General features: G+C 43.5%; 1 protein-coding gene across 5 annotated transcripts in view; it reads left to right on the top strand.

The window, feature by feature from the left end:
- The window catches only part of TMTC2 (transmembrane O-mannosyltransferase targeting cadherins 2), a 379,312-nt gene that overhangs the window by 246,824 nt on the left and 115,332 nt on the right, over positions 1-17,156 (top strand). The gene's annotated exons all lie outside the window — the stretch shown is intronic.

Raw genomic sequence — 17,156 nt, 5'->3', positions numbered from 1 at the left:
TTGTCCCTAAATGACTGATATGGATAGCAGCACATACATGCAGAAAGGTCCCTCACTCCAATTTGTATGTGTTGGTACGTGTGTGGGAGAATAAATAAAATGAAAAGCAAAATGACAGCAATATGGCAGAGAGGTTATTTCTGACTCATTAATCCTTTTAGATAATAAACAGCCTCACCATAGTACTAGCTTATTAGGTAGCATCTTGAGCAACTGAAATGTGATCATACTGTGTAATGTGACACTGAAAATATGGCTGTGTAGGGGTTCAATGTATCTCGTACTTGCAGCTCAAATTTGCTTAGTACCCAAGGATACTTTTTTCTTTAAAAATTGCCAACGCATCCTGCTATCTCAAAGTCAAGCTGAATATTGTCTTGTGAGTCATCACCTACAATATTGAAGGTCAGCTATTCAGTTTCACTGTGTGTGAGGTAGATCAGAATCCAGCTAATGCCATTGACTACATAGCATGAACAGGACTAAAAAAAAAAAAACAGTAATAACTTGTTTAAATCAGAAAAGTAGGTAGGTGAGAACAAGAATACACAGACGCAAATCTGAATAAGGAGGTCCTTTTTGTACATAAGCTTTGTTCTGACTATAACTGTACTTGAAAAAATAACATTTACAAAGCTCAGTAATCTCATTCCCACAAAATTCTAGTCCATTGATTCACTAAAAGTAAACTTGACAATTGCCAGGATAAATACAATGGAAACTTAGCTCCACTTTTTCAAAATAGGTTAGTTAGGTCCTTGTATTGCTATAATTTATGTACCAAAATTAAGCATGATTTTCTTCTAACTGGCTGTAATGTAATGTGGGTGGAGTAAACGTTGCACAAGAGTTCTCAAAGGGTCATTTTCAGATGCTTCTGTCTTTGTCTAGTATATGCCTTTTTGGCTGAAGCTTAGCACATTTGTTCTCAGCAAAAACAAGATTTTTTTTTGATACAGGGAAAGAGTTTGAGCAAACATAGTTCACCCATTTTTAAGGAGAAGCAAATGGAAGAAAAAAGACCAATTTCTTATCACTTTTTAAGAAATACCTCCTGCGTTTGAGCAGGAGAAATTTGGCAAGGATGATAGTCCCAAAGTTGCAGACGTACCTTTTGGTGGTTGGGTGAAAATTGGTTTTGCTTTGATTGAATTATGATTTTTACACCCATATTTGTGCATGTGTGCTCTCCTTCTGATTCAATTGACACTCTTCCAGCATAACACTGGTAGTGAACTACATGCATATGTGAGTTGAATAGAGATTTCCAGTAAGTAGATAGTTTCTTGGTATTCCATTGGGTTGACGTGTGTGTAAGAAAGTGAACTGAAATTTCAGTTTGAATATGTAGGACTGTGCAAGTAGAAGAAGGAAGTGCTCATCTGGAGCGCAGCCTTCTTTCGTACAGTGCCTATATGTGCATGTGCCAGGCCAATAAGTGAAGATTCTACTGCTGTTTAGCATATAGTTACACACGAGGGAATCCCATTTTGTCTTTATTTTTTTCAAAAAACAAAACAAATAAACCTATGCAATTCCAAATAAAAATAACTTTTCATTAAAGTTAAGATTGCAGAGGGAATCATTAAAGTGGAATATAAAGCATGAATATTGCTGGACAATGTTAATTCTCTCCCCTTTTATGTGTGTGTTATGGTAATCTTTGGTTACATAGTCTCATAATCTAATTTGTTGGACATCCACTTCATTCATCCATGAATGAGGCACGATTTCACAAACTGAACATTGAGGTTAAGCATAAATACTGAACAGCAGCCTCATTCCCTGAGTACATTCTGGTCATGAAATTAGGCAGGAGCTTTATAGGGGAAATACTCTGTAGTCCCGTAATTGAAGGCTTTTGAGTACTTCCCTTTACAGTCATAGGGTATGTCTACACTACGGAATTAGGTCAAATTTATAGAAGTCGGTTTTTTAGAAATCGGTTTTATATATTCGAGTGTGTGTCCCCCCACAGAAAATGCTCTAAGTGCATTAAGTGCATTAACTCGGCGGAGTGCTTCCACAGTACCGAGGCAAGTGTCGACTTCCGGAGTGTTGCACTGTGGGTAGCTATCCCACAATTCCCGCAGTCTCCGCTGCCTATTGGAATTCTGGGTTGAGATCCCAATGCCTGATGGGGCTAAAACATTGTCGTGGGTGGTTCTGGGTACATATCGTCAGGCCCCCGTTCTCTCCCTCCCTCCGTGAAAGCAAGGGCAGACAATCGTTTCGCGCCTTTTTTCCTGAGTTACCTGTGCAGACGCCATACCACGGCAAGCATGGAGCCCGCTCAGGTATCTGTCACCGTATGTCTCCTGGGTGCTGGCAGACGCAGTACTGCATTGCTACACAGTAGCAGCAACCCATTGCCTTCTGGCAGCAGACGGTGCAATACGACTGGTAGCCGTCATCGTCATGTCCGAGGTGCTCCTGTCCACGTCGGCCAGGAGCGCCTGGGCAGACATGGGCGCAGGGACTAAATTTGGAGTGACCTGACCAGGTCATTCTCTTCAGTCCTGCAGTCAGTCCTATTGAACCGTCTTATGGTGAGCAGGCAGATGATACGGATTGCTAGAAGTCGTATTGCACCATCTTCTGCTGGGCAGGCAAGAGATGAGGATGGCTAGCAGTCGTATTGCACCATCTTCTGCCGGGCAGCCATGAGATGAGGATGACATGCAGTCCTTCTGCACCGTCTGCTGCCAGCCAAAGATGTAAAAGATAGATGGAGTGGATCAAAACAAGAAATAGACCAGATTTGTTTTGTACTCATTTGCTTCCCCCCCTCCTCTGTCTAGGGGACTCATCCCTCTAGGTCACACTGCAGTCACTCACAGAGAAGGTGCAGCGAGGTAAATCTAGCCATGTATCAATCAGAGGCCAGACTAACCTCCTTGTTCCAATAAGAACAATAACTTAGGTGCACCATTTCTTATTGGAACCCTCCGTGAAGTCCTGCCTGAAATACTCCTTGATGTAAAGCCACCCCCTTTGTTGATTTTATCTCCCTGAAGCCAACCCTGTAAGCCGTGTCGTCAGTGCCCCTCCCTGCGTCAGAGCAACTGCAGACAATCGTTCTGCGCCTTTTTTCTGTGCGGACGCCATACCAAGGCAAGCATGGAGGCCGCTCAGCTCACTTTGGCAATTAGGAGCACATTAGACACCACACGCATTATCCAGCAGTCTATGCAGCACCAGAACCTGGCAGAGCGATACCGGGCGAGGAGGCGACGTCAGCGCGTTCACGTGAGTGATCAGGACATGGACACAGATTTCTCTGAAAGCATGGGCCCTGCCAATGCATGCATCATGGTGCTAATGGGGCAGGTTCATGCTGTGGAACGCCGATTCTGGGCTCGGGAAACAAACACAGACTGGTGGGACCGCATAGTGTTGCAGGTCTGGGACGATTCCCAGTGGCTGCGAAACTTTCGCATGCGTAAGGGCACTTTCATGGAACTTTGTGACTTGCTTTCCCCTGCCCTGAAGCGCATGAATACCAAGATGAGAGCAGCCCTCACAGTTGAGACGCGAGTGACGATAGCCCTGTGGAAGCTTGCAACGCCAGACAGCTACGGGTCAGTTGGGAATCAATTTGGAGTGGGCAAATCTACTGTTGGGGCTGCTATGATGCAAGTAGCCCACGCAATCAAAGATCTGCTGATATCAAGGGTAGTGACCCTGGGAAATGTGCAGGTCATAGTGGATGGCTTTGCTGCAATGGGATTCCCGAACTGTGATGGGGCCATAGACGGAACCCATATCCCTGTCTTGGCACTGCAGCACCAAGCCGGCGAGTACATAAACCGCAAGGGGTACTTTTCAATAGTGCTGCAAGCTCTGGTGGATCACAAGGGACGTTTCACCAAAATCAACGTGGGATGGCCGGGAAAGGTACATGACGCTCGCATCTTCAGGAACTCTGGTCTGTTTCAAAAGCTGCAGGAAGGGACTTTGTTCCCAGACCAGAAAATAACTGTTGGGGACGTTGAAATTCCTATAGTTATCCTTGGGGACCCAGCCTACCCCTTAATGCCATGGCTCATGAAGCCGTACACAGGCAGCCTGGACAGTAGTCAGGAGCTGTTCAACTACAGGCTGAGCAAGTGCAGAATGGTGGTAGAATGTGCATTTGGACGTTTAAAGGCGCGCTGGCGCAGTTTACTGACTCGCTTAGACCTCAGCGAAACCAATATTCCCACTGTTATTACTGCTTGCTGTGTGCTCCACAATATCTGTGAGAGTAAGGGGGAGACGTTTATGGCGGGGTGGGAGGTTGAGGCAAATCGCCTGGCTGCTGGTTACACACAGCCGGACACCAGGGCGGTTAGAAGAGCACAGGAGGGCGCGGTACGCATCAGAGAAGCTTTGAAAACCAGTTTCATGACTGGCCAGGCTACGGCGTGAAAGTTCTCTTTGTTTCTCCTTGATGAAACCCCCCGCCCCTTGGTTCACTCTACTTCCCTGCAAGCTAACCACCTTCCCCTCCTCCCTTCGATCACCGCTTGCAGAGGCAATAAAGTCATTGTTGCTTCACATTCATGCATTCTTTATTCATTCATCACACAAATAGGGGGACGACTACCAAGGTAGCCCAGGAGGAGTGGTGGAGGAGGGAAGGAAAATGCCACACAGCACTTTAAAAGTTTACAACTTTAAAATTTATTGAATGCCAGTCTTCTTTTTTTGGGGTAATCCTCTGTGGCAGAGTGGCTGGTTGGCCGGTGGTCCCCCCACCGCGTTCTTGGGCGTCTGGGAGTGGAGGTTATGGAACTTGGGGAGGAGGGCGGTTGGTTACACAGGGGCTGTAATGGCAGTCTGTGCTCCAGCTGCCTTTGTTGCAGCTCAACCATACATTGGAGCATACTGGTTTGGTCCTCCAGCAGCCTCAGCATTGAATCCTGCCTCCTCTCATCATGCTGCCGCCACATTTGAGCTTCAGCCCGCCACTTACTCTCTTCAGCCCGCCACCTCTCCTCCCAGTCATTTTGTGCTTTCCTGCATTCTGACATTATTTGCCTCTACGCAGTTGTCTGTGCTCTGTCAGTGTGGGAGGACAGCATGAGCTCAGAGAACATTTCATCACGAGTGCGTTTTTTTTTTCTTTCTAATCTTCACTAGCCTCTGGGAAGGAGAAGATCCTGTGATCATTGAAACACATGCAGCTGGTGGAGGAAAAAAAAAGGGACAGCGGTATTTAAAAAGACACATTTTATAAAACAGTGGCTACAGTCTTTCAGGGTAAACCTTGCTGTTAACATTACATACATAGCACATGTGCTTTCGTTACAAGGTCGCATTTTGCCTCCTCCGACCGCGTGGCTACCCCCTCAACCCTCCCCGTGGCTAACAGCGGGGAACATTTCTGTTCAGCCGCAGGCAAACAGCTCAGCAGGAACGGGCTCCTCTGAATGTCCCCTGAAGAAAAGCACCCTATTTCAACCAGGAGACCATGAATGATATCTCACTCTCCTGAGGATAACACAGAGAGATGAAGAACGGATGTTGTTTGAACGCCAGCAAACATACACTGCAATGCTTTGTTGTACAATGATTCCCAAGTATGTGTTACTGGCCTGGAGTGGTAAAATGTCCTACCATGAAGGATGCAATAAGGCTGCCCTCCCCAGAAACCTTTTGCAAAGGCTTTGGGAGTACATCCAGGAGAGCCGCAAATGCCAGGGCAAATTAATCCTTTCACATGCTTGCTTTTAAACCATGTATAGTATTTTAAAAGGTACACTCACCGGAGGTCCCTTCTCCGCCTGCCGGGTCCACCAGGCAGCCTTGGGTGGGTTCGGGGGGTACTGGCTCCAGGTCCAGGGTGAGAAACAGTTCTTGGCTGTCGGGAAAACCAGTTTCTCCGCTTGCTTGCTGTGAGCTATCTACAACCAACCTCATTATCATCATCATCATCATCGTCCCCAAAACCTGCTTCCGTGTTGCCTCCATCTCCATTGAAGGAGTCAATGGAGATGGCTGGGGTAGTGGTGGCTGAACACCCTAAAATGGCATGCAACTCATCATAGAAGCGGCATGTTTGGGGCTCTGACCTGGAGTGGCCGTTCGCCCCTCTGGTTTTCTGGTAGGCTTGCCTCAGCTCCTTAAGTTTCACATGGCACTGCTTCGGATCCCTGTTATGGCCTCTGTCCTTCATGCCCTGGGAGATTTTGACAAAGGTTTTGGCATTTTGAAAACTGGAACGGAGTTCTGATAGCACGGATTCCTCTCCCCATACAGTGATCAGATCCCGTACCTTCCGTTCGGTCAATGCTGGAGGTCTTTTGCGATTCTGGGACTCCATCATGATCACCTCTGCTGATGAGTTCTGCATGGTCACCTGCAGCTTGCCACGCTGGCCAAACAGGAAATGAGATTCAAAAGTTGGCAGTTCTTTTCCTGTCTACCTGGCCAGTGCATCTGAGTTGAGAGCGCTGTCCAGAGCGGTCACAATGGAGCACTCTGGGATAGCTCCCGGAGGCCAATACTGTCGAATTGTGTCCACAATACCCCAAATTCAACCCGGCAATGCCGATTTAAGCGCTAATCCACTTGTCGGGGTGGAGTACGGAAATCGATTTTAAGAGCCCTTTAAGTCGAAATAAAGGGCTTCATCGTGTGGACGGGTGCAGGTTTACATCGATTTAACGCTGCTAAATTTGACCTAAAGTCCTAGTGTAGACCAGGGCATAACGTTTTTTTAATGTAACTTTTGATAGAGTTAAACTACAACCTGTCCATTTCAGATTTCCAGTGGATTATGAATGGAGGGAGTAGATTCAATAAGTTAAGTAGAACACCTTGATGGTGTGTGTCTATTTAAAATTATTTCATTTAAAACATATTGCATAACCTGGCAATTATCCTTTTACAGGTTAAAACCCAAGAAATTTAGAAAACCGGCTTGCTAATAAAATACTATATTCTTGAGGCATAAAAGATAAAAACTTGCAGCTTCTGAAACTGTTACGTCAAAATATTGTCATAGGCAGTAGAACTTTTGCAATCCACTGGGCAGAATAGAAAGCAACCTCTAATTTCTAAAGCCTGTAATATTTCAGTATTTCTTACACAAATTTACAAAACAGTAAACTGAATTTCCAGGTAGCAGCAGAAACACCTTTTATTAGATGAATATTATAGCCTGTGTCTTGGTAAATACCACTGCATGAGGCATCGTACTTAAGAGAAATTTGTTCCTCACTAATTTAGAGCTTGTAGTAATTATATCATCCTCATTAAAAGCCTTGCCTAATTCTGAGCATGTCATTTGCTGTATGGAGTCTGCAATTGATTGAACAGCATAGTTATATAAACCTTGAATAATTTCTAAACTGTTAATCAACAGCTGACTACTTATTTTGAACATATAACAACACACTCTCTTTTATTACTACTTTTATGGAATTATATGGGAGTGAGCATGGAGAAAGGTGGGGAAATTAGTAGCCGCTACCAGTCACATAGGTTGCAGAGCCCCAATTATTTCACAAAAAGAAAAGGAGTACTTGTGGCACCTTAGAGACTAACCAATTTATTTGAGCATAAGCTTTCGTGAGCTACAGCTTGCTTCATCGGATGCATACTGTGGAAAGTTTAGAAGATCTTATTATATACACACAAAGCATGAAAAAATACCTCCTCCCACCCCACTCTCCTGCTGGTAATAGCTTATCTAAAGTGATCACTCTCCTTACAATGTGTATGATAATCAAGGTGGGCCATTTCCAGCACAAATCCAGGGTTTAACAAGAATGTCTGTGGGGGAGAGGGGTAGGAAAAAACAAGGGGAAATAGGCTACCTTGCATAATGACTTAGCCACTCCCAGTCTCTATTCAAGCCTAAGTTAATTGTATCCAATTTGCAAATGAATTCCAATTCAGCAGTTTCTCGCTGGAGTCTGGATTTGAAGTTTTTTTTGTTGTAAAATAGCGACTTTCATGTCTGTGATCGCGTGACCAGAGAGATTGAAGTGTTCTCCGACTGGTTTATGAATGTTATAATTCTTGACATCTGATTTGTGTCCATTTACTCTTTTACGTAGAGACTGTCCAGTTTGACCAATATACATGGCAGAGGGGCATTGCTGGCACATGATGGCATATATCACATTGGTGGATGTGCAGGTGAATGAGCCTCTGATAGTGTGGCTGATGTTATTAGGCCCTGTGATGGTGTCCCCTGAATAGATATGTGGACACAGTTGGCAACGGGCTTTGTTGCAAGGATAGGTTCCTGGGTTAGTGGTTCTGTTGTGTGGTATGTGGTTGCTGGTGAGTATTTGCTTCAGGTTAGGGGGCTGTCTGTAGGCAAGGACTGGCCTGTCTCCCAAGATTTGTGAGAGTGTTGGGTCATCCTTCAGGATAGGTTGTAGATCCTTAATAATGCGTTGGAGGGGTTTTAGTTGGGGGCTGAAGGTGACGGCTAGTGGCGTTCTGTTATTTTCTTTGTTAGGCCTGTCCTGTAGTAGGTGACTTCTGGGAACTCTTCTGGCTCTATCAATCTGTTTCTTCACTTCCGCAGGTGGGTACTGTAGTTGTAAGAATGCTTGATAGAGATCTTGTAGGTGTCTGTCTCTGTCTGAGGGGTTGGAGCAAATGCAGTTGTATCGCAGAGCTTGGCTGTAGACGATGGATTGTGTGGTGTGGTCAGGGTGAAAGCTGGAGGCATGTAGGTAGGAATAGCGGTCAGTAGGTTTCCGGTATAGGGTGGTGTTTATGTGACAATCATTTATTAGCACTGTAGTGTCCAGGAAGTGGATCTCTTGTGTGGACTGGACCAGGCTGAGGTTGATGGTGGGATGGAAATTGTTGAAATCATGGTGGAATTCCTCAAGGGCTTCTTTTCCATGGGTCCAGATGATGGTGATGTCATCAATATAGCGCAAGTAGAATAGGGGCGTTAGGGGACGAGAGCTGAGGAAGCGTTGTTCTAAATCAGCCATAAAAATGTTGGCATACTGTGGGGCCATGCGGGTACCCATAGCAGTGCCACTGATCTGAAGGTATACATTGTCCCCAAATGTAAAATAGTTATGAGTAAGGACAAAGTCACAAATTTCAGCCACCAGGTTAGCCGTGACATTATCGGGGATAGTGTTCTTCACGGCTTGAAGTCCATCTTTGTGTGGAATGTTGGTGTAGAGGGCTTCTACATCCATAGTGGCCAGGATGGTGTTATCAGGAAGATCACCGATGGATTGTAGTTTCCTCAGGAAGCCAGTGGTGTCTCGAAGGTAGCTGGGAGTGCTGGTAGCGTAGGGCCTGAGGAGGGAGTCTACCTAGCCAGACAATCCTGCTGTCAGGGTGCCAATGCCTGAGATGATGGGGCGCCCAGGATTTCCAGGTTTATGGATCATGGGTAGTAGATAGAATATCCCAGGTCGGGGTTCCAGGGGTGTGTCTGTGCGGATTTGATCTTGTGCTTTTTCAGGAAGTTTCTTGAGCAAATGCTGTAGTTGCTTCTGGTAACTCTCAGTGGACTTGCGCTATATTGATGACATCTTCATCATCTGGACCCATGGAAAAGAAGCCCTTGAGGAATTCCACCATGATTTCAACAATTTCCATCCCACCATCAACCTCAGCCTGGTCCAGTCCACACAAGAGATCCACTTCCTGGACACTACAGTGCTAATAAATGATTGTCACATAAACACCACCCTATACCGGAAACCTACTGACCGCTATTCCTACCTACATGCCTCCAGCTTTCACCCTGACCACACCACACAATCCATCGTCTACAGCCAAGCTCTGTGATACAACTGCATTTGCTCCAACCCCTCAGACAGAGACAGACACCTACAAGATCTCTATCAAGCATTCTTACCACTACAATACCCACCTGCGGAAGTGAAGAAACAGATTGATAGAGCCAAAAGACTTCCCAGAAGTCACCTACTACAGGACAGGCCTAACAAAGAAAATAACAGAACACCACTAGCCGTCACCGTGAGCCCCCAACTAAAACCCCTCCAACGCATTATTAAGGATCTACAACCTATCCTGAAGGATGACCCAACACACTCACAAATCTTGGGAGACAGGCCAGTCCTTGCCTACAGACAGCCCCCCAACCTGAAGCAAATACTCACCAGCAACCACATACCACACAACAGAACCACTAACCCAGGAACCTATCCTTGCAACAAAGCCCGTTGCCAACTGTGTCCCCATATCTATTCAGGGGACACCATCACAGGGCCTAATAACATCAGCCACACTATCAGAGGCTCATTCACCTGCACATCCACCAATGTGATATATGCCATCATGTGCCAGCAATGCCCCTCTGCCATGTATATTGGTCAAACTGGACAGTCTCTACGTAAAAGAGTAAATGGACACAAATCAGATGTCAAGAATTATAACATTCATAAACCAGTCGGAGAACACTTCAATCTCTCTGGTCACGCGATCACAGACATGAAAGTCGCTATTTTACAACAAAAAAACTTCAAATCCAGACTCCAGCGAGAAACTGCTGAATTGGAATTCATTTGCAAATTGGATACAATTAACTTAGGCTTGAATAGAGACTGGGAGTGGCTTAGTCATTATGCAAGGTAGCCTATTTCCCCTTGTTTTTTCCTCCCCCCCCCCCCCCCGACATTCTTGTTAAACCCTGGATTTGTGCTGGAAATGGCCCACCTTGATTATCGTACACATTGTAAGGAGAGTGATCACTTTAGATAAGCTATTACCAGCAGGAGAGTGGGGTGGGAGGAGGTATTTTTTCATGCTTTGTGTGTATATAATAAGATCTTCTAAACTTTCCACAGTATGCATCCGATGAAGTGAGCTGTAGCTCATGAAAGCTTATGCTCAAATAAATTGGTTAGTCTCTAAGGTGCCACAAGTACTCCTTTTCTTTTTGCGAATACAGACTAACACGGCTATTACTCTGAAACCAATTATTTCAATAAGTGAACTGAGCTTGCCAAATTTCAGTTTACAGGTTGGATATCTTCACTGTCCCCACTATATGATTCTTCATATTACTAAGACTACATTAGGTTGTGAGCACTCAACTTTTACAGCTGTAACCCCCGTCTCTTCCCTGGGTTACACGGGAGCAGGCAACACTCACCTGTGTACCTGGGCATCTGATGTTGTTGACATTAAAAAGAAATCCTGAGTACCCCAGTGGTCATGTTGGATAAGTGGGAATCCTCTATCCACCCCTCTGTTGCAGTCCCTTTACTCCTAAAGGAAGTTAAAATTGGCGGTGCCTCCACCTGGCTGTCCCCGTACACACTCAGTGGTGTGCCTTGGGAACCTCCAGAAATAAACCCCTTCAAATAGTAATAATAATAATAATAATAATAACCTGCGGCATGGGTATAACTCAAATACCAAATATAAAGAGTATACATCCAATATACTTAAATTAGAGCTAACACTCCTTTACTTAACAATTTAGGAAACAGGGTATAACAGACTAAGATTAAATGTCAATACTAATTTAAATCCACAGGGGCAGTTGAATAAAATCAATTAACAAATATAGGATACAGTAATAAAATTTCTGTAACTGGCATTTACACTGCCACCATTCACCCCACCTCTCAGTGAACACTCCTGTGGATTACTTGCATGGGCACGCTTGAAGATCTGCAGTTGGAGACAGCACTCTGTTGGGTCCTGTGTATCAGCCCAGCCAAGGCAACAAGCTGCACAACCCCTCTGAAATTGGAGCTGGCTCCACCAAATGTCAGCAGCTCTGGGTCCTGGTTCGATGGGAAGGTCACTCTGCCTCTCCTCAGACTCAGTCTCTCTGCTGTGCCCCTTCCCTTGCAAGTACTTTCCCAAACAAGAGTCGGGGCTACTCACAGTTCTTTCACTGCAGGCCCACCTCAGTCGGCTCTAGGCACAGCAATAGTCTCTGCCCTGGCTCCAGTGAAACCAGCAACAGCCTCTGAGGCTCTCTGCTCGATCAAAGCCTCAGCAGCAGTTTCTGGCTTCTTAGCAGCAGCTCCTTGTATGGACAGAGCTCCACAGCACCAGTCTCACTCCTTTTCTCAAAAATGGAGTCCATCACCTGCTCTCCCTGTATGAGGAAGTCTCTCCCCCTTTCCCCAAGGCATCGTGGGAGTTGTAATTTCTTAGGCTAGATTGCAGCGCACTGGCTTTTCCCTTGGAACACTCCCCCAAAAGTTCAGCGGCCCCTCTAGTAAAGGGTGCCTACACAGCCATAGGAAGCAAATGTTGTTAGGGAGGGTTTTTATAAGAAAACTGTATGTGAAAAATTGACTATAGGGTCAAATCCGGACCTCACTGAAGTAAATGGGAGTGTTTCCAGAGACTTCAGTGGGACCAGGATTTCATCCATAGGTATTTTGGCATGAGTAGAGAATATATTACAATATAATACTTAATGAGGAGTGTTAACTTTCTAAAACACAAACCAAATACTCATCCTGAGAGAACCTCATATTTAACTTTTTCAATAAACCTTAGAGATAAATTATCTACTGACTTGTGTTGTATGCAGCCACATTGATTTCGGATGGATTGCTTGGGGTGTAAATCAGCACAGAATTTAGCCCTTTTTTATAAACCAAGAATTTGTGATTAATTTTAACATTGGAATTACCAAGATAGTACTGCAGGAAAAAATACTATTGTTTCTTCTCCCAAACGGAATAATATTTGGTAGAGCTAAGAGAAGAAACTACTTCTTCCTGGCTTTCCAGTCTTAGTTTTATTCATACAGTTTAAACCTCATGTTTTTTTCTGTTTGAATTTGCTACTCATTACTTCCCAAAGCAGAATTGCATTACAGTCTACAAGACAGTTTTGTCTATGTGATTTCATTTGTGTCAGAGTTGAGTCATGGTTAGGGTGCTCTGTAGGCATTTGTACTAGTAATTAGATATCAGCTTGAATATTTCAGCAGGTTTTCAATATATTCAGAAAGTCTGACTTCTAAAACCTCTGTAAAGTAGAAGTAGGCTATGAGTATTTAAATGCTGAGCCTTTTCAGTGAAGCTTATACCAATGAAACAGAAACATTACGTAAAGTACCATCAGTGAAATCCTGGCCCCATTAGAGTCAATGATAAAACTCCCATTGACTTCAGTGGAGACATGTCTTAAAAGATATAGGAGAACAATTTATTATACAAACAATAGTCTGTTTTGTGTATTTTCTAGGTATCATTCTAAAAACTGAATTCCATAGGTTTTTAATTTCTGCTAATATTTGCTATTGCTATTCCTCTCTACCCCAACATCTTTTGGTTTTCAAATTTCTAAATTTTCTGTTGGGAAATAAGAGTACTCTACCCAAGTAGTAATGAAATTTTAGTTTCTTCTAAATTCTTATTACAGAAGCATTTTACATACCATCTATAACTCTTTACTTCTACATGTATAGTCTCTGCTCAAATTTGTGTGTCCCAAAATCTTCCCGTCTTCCAGTGTTTGATTTCAAAAAAAGAAAACTTTAAAAAAAATGACAAGACTTAGTAAGGGAAGTGGACTGGACTGAAGGACTCAAGGATCTGAATATGGAGGAAGCTTGGAAAGATATCTCAAAATATCTGAATCCTGCATCCCAAGCAAGCGGGGGGTGGCAGAAATCATAGCAAACCAAAGTAGATGAACAAACATATCAAACAGGTTTTTGAGAGAAAGTAGAAACCCTATAAGGAATGGAAGAAGGGATGTATCAGCAAGGAAAGCTACCTCTTGAAGGTCAGAAAGTGTAGGGGAAAAGTGAGAACTGCCAAGCAGAGTTGGACCTTGCAAAGGAAATTAAAACCAAGAGTAAAAGGTTCTTTAGCAGTATAAATAAATAGACAAGTAAAGAAGAAGTGGGGCAGGTAAACTCTGAGGATGGAGTAACGATTGACGGTAATCTAGGCATGTCCCAACAACCAAACAAACACTTTGCCTTAGTTTTTAATAAGGGTAATCAGAAGTGGCAGGATGTCTAATAGGAACAAGGATCTGGAAATAGAACTGACCACATCCAAGGAAAGGAGGCCAAACTCAAACAGCTCAATGGGCCCAAATTGGGGGGCCTGGGTAGTCTCCATCCAAGAATATTAAAGGAACTAGCACATGATATTGCAAGCCCAATAGCAAGGATTTTTATTGAATCTAAAAACGTGGGGGTTGTATCCTGTCACTGGAGTATTGCAACTATGGTACCAGTATTTAAAAAAGGGTGAAAAAAAATCAGGAAACGGAAAGACTGTTAGTTTGACCTCAGTTGTAAGCAGGTCTTAGAACAAATTTTGAAAGAGAGAGTGGTTAAGGACAAAGAGGTAAATGGTAATTGGAATAAAATACAATGTGGTTTTCCGAAAGATAGATCATGCCAGACCAAATTGATCTCTTTCTTGAAGAAGATAACTGATTTTCTAGACAAAGGAAATGCAGTAGAGCTAATCTATCTGGATTCCAGAAAAGCATTTGGTACAGCTCTACATGAAAAATTATCAGTTAAATTAGAGAAAATGGGGATTAATACGAGAATCCAAAAGATGAGTAAGGAACTGGTTAAAGGGGAGACTGCAGTTGGCCATACTAAAAGGTGAACTGTCAGACTGGAGGGAGGTTACTAGTGGAGTTCCTCAGGGATCAGTCCTGGAACCAACCTAATTTAATGTTTTCATTAGTGACCTTGGCACAAAAAGTGAGTGTGCGCTAATAAAATCTGTGGATGACACAAAGTTGGGAGGTATTGCCAATATGGAGGAGGACTAGAATATCATACAAGAAGATATGGATGACCTTGAAAACTGGAGTAACAGAAAAGGGTTAAAATTTATTAGTGAATTTAGGGACTAACAAGAATTTTTGCTATAATCTGGGGACGTATCAGTTGGAGACGACAGAGGAGGAGAAAGACCTGGGCGTATTGTCAATCACAAGATAGCTATGAGCCGCCACTGTGATACAGCCGTGAAAAAGGCTAATGCAATTCTAGGATGCATTAGGCAAGGTATTTCCAGTAGAGATAGCGAAGTATTACCATTCTACAAGGCATTGGTGAGACTCCAGAATACTGTGTGCAATTCTGGTCTCCCACATTTAAGAAAGACAAATTCAAACTGGAAGAGGTGCAGAGAAGGGCTACTAGGATGGTCAGAGGAATGGAGAACCTACCTTATGAGAAAAGATGTAAGGGCATATTTAGTCTATCAAAATGAAGGGTATGGGGAGATTCAGTTGCTCTCTATAAATACATCAGAGGGACAGAGAGGATTTAAGGACCAATGTTGGCACAAGAACAAATGGCTATAAACTGACCATCAACAAGTTTAGGCTTGAAATTAGATGAAGGTTTCTAACCATTAGAGGATTGAATTTCTGGAACAGCCTTCCAAGGGAATAGTAGGGGCAAAAAAACCTAACTGGTTTTAAGATTGAGCTTGATAAGTTTATGAAGGTAATAGTATGAGTTGGCCTACAATGGCATATGGCCAATCTGCCACTGCTATTAGCAAATATCTCCAATGACCAAGATGGGACACTAGAGAGGGAGGGTTTCTACAGGGAATTCTTTCCTAGGTGTCTGGCTAGTGGATCTTGCTGACATGCTCAGAGTCTAACAGATCACATATTTGGGATCAGGAAGAAATTTCCCCCCAGGTCAGATTGGCAGACACCCTGGAATTTTTTTGCCTGTCTCTGCAGCATGGTGCACAGGTCACTTGCTGGTTTAATTTGAAGTCTTTAAATCATGATATGAGGATGTCAGTAACTCAGTCAAATGCTATGGGCCTACTACAGGAGTGGGTGGGTGAGGTTCTGTGTCCTGCAATGTGTAGGTTGTCAGACTAGATGATCACAATGGTCCCTTCTGGCCCATCTAAAGTGTATGAGTCTGTGTGTTAGTTTAGTGAAATATTCTAGGATTATCCATTCGCTGTATTTTTTGAAAAAGACGGTCTTAAAATACTGCTGTGGGAGCCCTCTATGCTGCACTTGAACAGCTGAAAAGCACTGAAAGCCACCTAACCTACTAATCAATGCTGAACTGTGTTTGAACCTGTATTGTATAGAGTTGGCACACTCACAGCATATCCTCATGGAAACTAGATTCAGGGCTGTTTTTTCCTCTTGATAACACAAGTTCTCATGATTCAGGATGTGGGATAATAAGTTTAAATGTAGAAAAGGCTGTCACACTGACAAATTCCTCTTTTAAAAAAAAATCAGATTTTTTTCAACACTGAGTGCAAACCTGTTAATAACCTATTTGGAATGAAACAGTGCTTTGCCTGCCAGCTCTTCATGTGTAGAAAACCACAATTTAAATGTGTCTCTTAAAGTAATCACAGAAGTTGTCTATATAAAGTCTCATTGCATTAAGACATTAGCTCTCACTTATATGGAAGAGCAACACTGTATTGCTGCAATATATAATACTGTTCCAGTGGCCTTTCATGAGACCTATATGTTTTTCTCTGCTGAATGGGACAGTAATTTTCACAAGTAACCCTGAGAATCAGAACATATTTAATGACCTAACCATTCAGCTACAAGTTTCAGTCTTTGAAATGAAAGCTACTGTTTAACAGTACCTGCCCTGGAACTTTAGCCACAGTCTATTTAAACTTAATTTACCAAATTCCTCCCTCAGTGTGTGGCCTGCTGGGGCACATAAACTGCTCACATATCAGCTCTCTTTATTCAGGGGAAGGTCAGCCCAAAAGCACCAAAAATCAATACGACCATCCACAGCACCAGGAGGAGTAAAAAAGGGCAAAAAGAGTAAAAAGCTTCAGCTTCAGCAGGGTGGAGGCCCGCTCCTTAGTTTCTGCCCTGTGCCCCAGTGAGTCTAATGTCAGCCCTGTCTGCCACCTTTTTGTCCCCTTATCTGCACTGCCCAAGTGAACATCAGACAAGTAGCATTTGCCCTACATGGCTGAAGTCACAATGTGGAGGGGAGAAAGGAGGGTTTACTCAGTGTATGCCAGAGTGGGCTCTGTGAAAATCTAACTCTCTGAGTAGTCCAATTTGAAATCAGTGGAACTACATATAAACAATGGAGATACAATGGAACAAGAGTAAAGGTGGAAGAATCAGGCTGCACCAAATAAGTGTCTTATATTAACAAGCAAACAGGCTCCAAATAAGTGTCTTAGAATAGCAATCGGTATACAAGAGAGATCAAACTTGTTTGGTAATGTATC

This window comes from Caretta caretta, chromosome 1 (genome assembly GCF_965140235.1).
Source record: "Caretta caretta isolate rCarCar2 chromosome 1, rCarCar1.hap1, whole genome shotgun sequence".
NCBI lineage: Eukaryota > Metazoa > Chordata > Testudines > Cheloniidae > Caretta > Caretta caretta.
Note: the sequence above shows the minus strand (reverse complement) of the source record. Positions and strands in the feature narration are given on the sequence as shown.